The sequence below is a fragment of the Prosopis cineraria genome, unplaced genomic scaffold (genome assembly GCF_029017545.1).
Source record: "Prosopis cineraria cultivar Desert tree isolate PC_DT_omini unplaced genomic scaffold, ASM2901754v1 PC9, whole genome shotgun sequence".
In the NCBI taxonomy this organism is placed as follows: Eukaryota; Viridiplantae; Streptophyta; class Magnoliopsida; order Fabales; family Fabaceae; genus Prosopis; species Prosopis cineraria.
Genome location: NW_026555340.1, coordinates 17,769,653 through 17,776,830, shown reverse-complemented (window position 1 = coordinate 17,776,830; position 7,178 = coordinate 17,769,653). Strand labels below are relative to the sequence as shown.

General features: G+C 35.8%; 1 pseudogene; it reads left to right on the top strand.

Moving 5' to 3' along the window:
- The first annotated feature begins 1,782 nt into the window (after positions 1-1,782).
- LOC129319621 (CRM-domain containing factor CFM3A, chloroplastic/mitochondrial-like) overlaps positions 1,783-7,178 on the top strand; it is a 7,478-nt pseudogene continuing 2,082 nt past the window's right edge.

The following is a 7,178-nucleotide window of genomic DNA, read 5'->3' as shown; positions in this document are numbered from 1 at the left end:
TTTGATTAGAGTAAAAAGTGTTATCCAAATTAGATTGTGCCTCCCTCGGAGCTGGTTCCAAAATATTGATTTTATGTCTTATTAAGGGGCACTCAAACCATGTAATAACCATTTGAAACCAAACATCAGTGGAAGAGACTGGTTTCCAAACGTTTTGCAAGATCTTTTACACCCAACAACATTGAACAAAAAATTTTCAAATCTTAAAAGGTTTACCAGCAGAGACATTATTAACACATTAGTTGCATGAACCAAATTAAGGTGCTTGATCAAAGGCAACAATGCCAAGGGAGAAAATTACAGTTGCAGGAAAAGATATGAACCACTTATCATTGCATAATATAATGTCCTGTTTGATCATTTGTTCAAGTGAACCAAGTTTCTCTCGGTTTAATGTGAATTAATTTAGCATTATTCAAACGACCAACACAATCATTTGCCCCTCTAATAACCAAGTTATTACTCTTTTTCTTAGAAGCAGACAATATTTGGCTAACCAAATTAAAACCAATCAATTTTTAAAAAAGGAAAATCACACCAAGCATTGTTGGGAGTAAAAATTGTGAAGGGAATTAAAGGAATTACACTGTAAAAATAACAGTAAAACAATGCATTTTACAAGAGGTAAGATTATTACCCCTGTATTTCCATTGCTCTAATTGTGGAGTGTGACATGGAGCTGAGTTGGAACAATTTTAATCATGTTAAAAGACCCTTTGTGCCATATACATTACTTAAGCAATTATTATTGTTAAATTTAATGCTACAAATAAAATTTTAAAATAATATAATTTTATGCCTGCACTTCATGTCAAATAATACACACTCTCTTTAATTTCTATTATAAGACACCTCTAACTATTTTATCAAAATTAATAAGGTGGTTAAGTTATTAAGTTTGTCTAAAAGTAGGAAAAAAACCTCCAATTTTATCCCCATTTAAATGATTTTTTTTTTAAATTTACACTCACCTTCTTTCATAATTAATGGGTTGAAATAGGAACAATATCAAAAAAGCATAATTAATATCTTATCATGTGCCTTATATTAAAGATCAAAAATATTTTTAAAAAGCACCATGTAACAGGGATTGGAAGGAGTATGTTACTAACAATTATTGTCAATGTTTGCCGACATGTATACATTATCATATGGTATGAATACTTTTGCTCCTAACTCATACACGTTGCATGGCATTGGGATCTATTTAGTTGAATGAAAGTTTGACCTCTGTTACATAATTCTAATTTTTACATTTTTTTTTAGAATTAATAGGTAAAATTGCACAATATTGGAGTTAAAAGATTTCTTATTTGCCAATAATTTTTTGTAAAATATTTTATGAAAATATTTGCACTATAACCTTTAACCAAATGCAAGAATCCACCTAAAAACAAGTTTAAAGTAAGGGAACAAAGCATAATTGTTCCCAAAATTACATGAGCTTGCCATGCGAAGTAATGGTGGTACTATTATTTGTGCCCATACCTTCTAATAGGTTAAAGGGTACACTTTCTTTAAATTTATATGAGGCTTCATTTTAATTTAATTTTGTAAAATATTTTTTTATTTTTTAACTTTAATATCATTAAAAAAATATTTTTATGTTAAACTTTTAAATGTCAATAAAATATTTTTTAAATATTAATATATTAAATTTATTTTTTTTAAAAAAATAATTGATAAAAATCATTTAAAATTAATAGTGTAAGGTTAACTTTATAAATTTAAGTACTACGCTAAAACCCAAAATAAACCAGGAGGACAGAAATAGATTTTAGCCTTTTCATTCAGAAGCTGGCGTGGCGTTCGAAACCGAGGGAGAGGCATAGATATTTGCCTCAGCGAGGATAACACAGGTGAGACTCGGGACGGAAATCAAGCACTGAAGCTGAAGCAAAAGCTATTTCTTCTCCAGTCTGAGACTGGACTCATAATTCTATTCGTGGATTCAGGTTCCAACTATTTTTTGTCTAAGACTATGTCAAGTCTAGTCTGGACACTGTAATGGCTCTTGTTCCTAGTCGTCAGCTTCATCCAGCAGTCACATTCTTCGATTCGTTTCAGAGCTCTCCGAAATTCTATTGCCTCCATTTCTTCAGGTGCAACACAGCAGCTCAATTGGAAAATCAAACTCTCTATGCGTCACGAAACTGGGTTGTTTATGCTTCAATCAATGGACAACGACCCTCTAGAAATTGTCGCCTGGTTGGCTTAAAAACTCCCATATTCCAATCTAGCTCGAGCAAAAATTTATGTAGTCGTAGTTGGTTGAAAACATGGAACGAACCCTACCAACAAAATCGTCCGAAACCGCCTCGCGCTGCTGCGGATTATCGAGATTCTGAAAAAGGGCATTCGTCAAATTTGGGTTTGTTAGGGAGTGAGAGTGATAGTGATAGAGATAGTGATGATGGTAGTGGTGGTCGTGGTCGAGGTGGTAGTACAATGGAGAGGATTGTGGAGAAATTAAAGCGATTTGGCTATGTTGATGGAATTGAGAAGCAAGACAGAACAACAGAGAAAGTGATGGAAAAAGGGTCTGTGGAGGACATATTTAACGTGGAAGAAGGAATGTTGCCGAATACTCGAGGTGGATTTTCACCGGAATCTCCATTGGGGATAGGCAATTTTGGAGCCGATGGGGAGGTACTGTTTCCATGGGAAAAGCGGAAGGAGAGAAGGGAAGATCCGGGAATTTCTCAGAGGAGCAGAAGTAAGACATCTTTGGCAGAAATGACTCTTCCTGAATCAGAACTGAGGAGGTTGAAGAATTTGACATTTCAGAAAAAGCATAAGACAAGAATTGGGGGTGGTGGAGTTACTCAAGCTGTTGTAGACATGATTCATGAGAGGTGGAAGACATCAGAGATTGTGAGGCTTAAATTTGAAGGCGCTTCTGCACTTAACATGAAGAGGATGCATGAAATTCTGGAGGTTTGCTTTTTACCCTTGCCTTATCTGAATTACAACCTTGTAATGACTTCCCTTCTTTCTCCCCCCTAGGCACCAAATTTTTTGAAATATATATGTAAAAATATAAGCGAATGGAAACAAATATTAAACAACATAAAAACTCATGAACTTGGAAGCCCTTTCCCTCAATCGCAAATTTTGTTTGAAGAGTCCAGTTATTCATAATCAAGTTGAATGATGATTGAATAGAACTTTTGGATTGCCCTCGCTACTTTGTCTTGTTTCCAGTATCTAAAGCGATCTTGTACATTGTCAGTCAGTCAGAAAATACGGTAGGTTGGATATTTTAATTAACCTATAATTTTTCTTTTTTGTTAAGTTTCATTGGATGACTCATTCTTAGACGACATATGTATTTTCTTGTTGTCTAGTTAATTTTTGAAATCATGTTCAGAGAAAAACTGGTGGTCTGGTGATATGGAGATCTGGCAACTCGGTTTCATTATACAGGGGTGTGAGCTATGAGGTGCCGTCAGAGCAATGGGACAAACAAATATACAAGAAAAGAAAGGATCCTTTAAACCTTTTACCACCACCTTCTAATAATGTTGTTGGGAAAGCATCTGATGTTGCTTCTGACATGGGGATGAACGCACAGTTAGAAAATATGGATGCTACAAATGAGCAGAAGGAAGTGCTGCCACCTGAAGTTGAATATGAAGATGAAGTAGACAAATTACTGGATAGTCTGGGTCCTAGGTACACGGATTGGCCTGGATGTGATCCCCTGCCTGTGGATGCGGATATGCTTCCTGCGACTATTCCTGGTTTCCAACCTCCCTTCAGAGTTCTGCCTTTTGGTGTGAGATCCTCTCTTGGTTTGAGGGAGGCAACTAGTCTACGAAGGGTTGCTAGGACTCTTCCTCCACATTTTGCATTAGGTGAGCTATTATTGCCCTTGTTGCACAGATAGTTTAGAACTTCTATTTTGATTTCTTATTATTTCATTGTATATAGGTAGAAACAGACGGCTTCAAGGTTTAGCTGCAGCAATGATTAAATTGTGGGAAAAAACTTCGATCGCAAAGATTGCTCTCAAACGTGGTGTGCAACTAACCACCAGTGAGAGAATGGCAGAAGAGATCAAGGTGATATAAATCATAAGCATACTGACTTTTCAGTAATTTCTGTTCATCTTACACGATAGCTTCTCCCTGTTTTAAGTATTTATTCACCTAAATCTATAACTAGCATGGCAGCTACTGGTGGGTGATCCTTTCATGTTTGATCAACATGTTTTCTAGCAGCATCTGTTGGAGAGAAATTTGAATTTCCCAGCATGGAACAATTGTTTTGTCTCAAGTTTTTGAACATATTGATCCTTCTAATCAATATCCTTTTCCCCAAGTTAAGAAGATTTGTATTTCCTCATTGACACATAAAACTTTCATGAAACATTGCCCCCCTCCGATAGTAATCTAGTATTGACCCACGATGTCATTTTCTCCTTTTGATCCCTATGATATATGAAATATAATGTAATGAGTAGCTTCTTTGTTGGGAGTTCATCTGCGCTTATCCAAACTTCAATTGGAGAATATATGCTTTTTCTTTGTAATGAATACCATAACATGGTGCATACAGTAATCAGATTTGGTGATATGGCTGAAAATAGCGATTCTTATACATCATAAGATTCCTGCTCACGCTGAAGCTTTTGCAAGCTGCATATTACAGTGGAAACCTGTGATCAATTTTTTTCCCCTGATTTATTCTCTGCTTCTGGAGTACAAAAATAGGAACTGTAAGGATCCAAACCAATCAGATAATGAATCAGGGTGAAAAGTAACATTACCCTTATCCCGGCCAAGTTGAAAAAATAGGGAGAAACTAATGGATAATAGCAGAAAGATGACAACGAAATAGATAATATTAACAGAAGTCCTTAAATCTTCTAGAAGCATATCTTCAAGTCTTGAACACTCTTCCCTGATCATCTCCAGCTTGTAACTCAGTTCTTCATACTTCAATAGGCAATTGTTTTCATCACCACATTTGTAACTTAGGTGTTGGCAGGGACATAATTAATTAATTCAAGCAAGCCTAAGAATTTTTTTTCCTCAAAGAAACGAGGATCAATCTCTAAGGGCTTTGTCCTACCATGATCATTAGGATTCTTAGAAATTTAATTGTGAACCACATTATCACATCATACTTTCATAGGTCAGCCAACAAAATTTAAGTTCCTTGAGAGGTCTCATTGACCAAATTTCTTCGGAAATTCCTTGGGCTAGTTCTCTACACTACTCCTTGCAACAACTGTTTATTTGATGCTTCTCCTTGTAATCAGATTCTCCCATACAGAAGTAGAGTAGCGTGTGGATTTTCAATCAGTTACAAATCTTGTCCCTTTCTGGAAAATAGTCCCTTTGCAGGAGTCATGTTAAGAGAAAAAAAGAAATCAGTATACTATTTCTAGGTGTTCCTCTTCTAGCTGGTTCATGAATTGATTGGCTACACTGACAGGAAAACTGATGTTTGGATGAATGTGATAAGAGTAAATCAAATTCCTCACAAATCTATGGTATCTACCTACATTAACCGAGGGGCTTTCCTTCTGAAGCCTTAGCTTATTGTCAGCCTCTTTAGGAGCATTGATAAGTCTTGATTTTTATATATTTTATCCCACATTACCTAGTGTTAGCCAATCCCACCTAGTGGGATAAGGCTTGCTGTTGTTGTTGTACATTATCCTGTGTTAAATGATGATTTTATATTAATTTGGGCTTAATTGAGTAATATTAGGATTTATATACCATTTTGCACTCTTAAGAAAATACTTGTAAAATCTTGGATTTTATTGCTAATTTTCATAATTATTATTGGGCTAATTTTTCCTATATGATATTTCCCATTATTGTGCAACCATCAACTGGCTTCCATCCTAGCATCCTTTTTCCTTAAGAAGACCCAGAGTGTATTTTCCTTGAGACACAAGAATATTCTTGTTATTTCTTGCAACTACTATCTGTACAAAATATCTCATGTTCTGTAGACCCTTCATTTCAAATTCTGCTGCGAAAGTCCTCATCAACCTATTAATTTTATCACTTGGTTCTAATAACAACAATTTCATCACTTGGGAAAGTCTCAAGCAGTCTTAAGTATCTGGGTTAGATTCAGATGCAGCTCCAGACTGAGGGCTTGTGATTGGTATTTCTGGTTAGGTCTTGGACAGAAGTGTTAGGTTCAGGGTCAAGGACAGCGGTTGTCAGGTTCAGGGAGTTGTGGTGACATTATACTAAGTTAATATGCTCAAAATTAGTCCTGAACACATTGCTTTCAGATGTCAGAATTCTCCCCATGAGTGGATGTTTGGATTAAAAAGGGGTGGTTCCAAAGAAGCTAACATTTAAAGTGAAAAAGGTTTTCTTGGTGAATGGGGAGTAACATATATAGCCTTTCATGGTAGACAGATACTCAACAAAAATGCATTTAAATGCCTTAGGGACTAGTTTTCCCCTTTGGTCATTATGGACGAAATATGTACACCCATAAATCTTGTAAGGAAGCAAGGACATGGTTGAGTTGTGGAATAAGCCTCAAATGAGTTTCTGATGTGGTGAAAGAAATTTCAAAGACTCCTGAGATCATCCTATTGACTAAGTAGAAGGCATTGAAGGGCTTTCAGGAAAATGCTTGTGATGCAAAGGCAATGTTTAATATTCTTTCAAATGGACTTAATCACTTCTGCAGCCAACCTGTCATTATATAGTTGGAGAGATCATGTAGATCGTCAGCAATCTGTATGTAACTAGATAATGGAGATTAACATGAGAATGGAAGTCAGCCAGATTTTCCTTTTTGTTTTTGTTTTTTAATTTCCAATTGCTGTCATCTCATATTCATTTGGTGTAGTAGATAGTCACTGAAAGTATAGTCAGTCACAAGGTTGTTTGTTATATTCAATCATAATTGATTTGTTTTGTTCTGAAGTATAAATATGATGGTTTGTTGAATGCATAATTATTTTTATTTCTGGCTGCAGAGATTAACAGGAGGTACATTACTCTCCAGAAACAAAGATTTCCTTGTCTTTTATCGGGGGAAGAATTTTTTGTCCGCAGATGTTGCTCAAACTTGCTGGAGAGGGAAAATTTGGTGAAAGCACTGCAAGATGAGGAGGGCAAGCACGATTGAGAGCATCTTCATTGGCTGTACAAACTATTGACACATCTACAATCGGGGGAGACAGGGACACT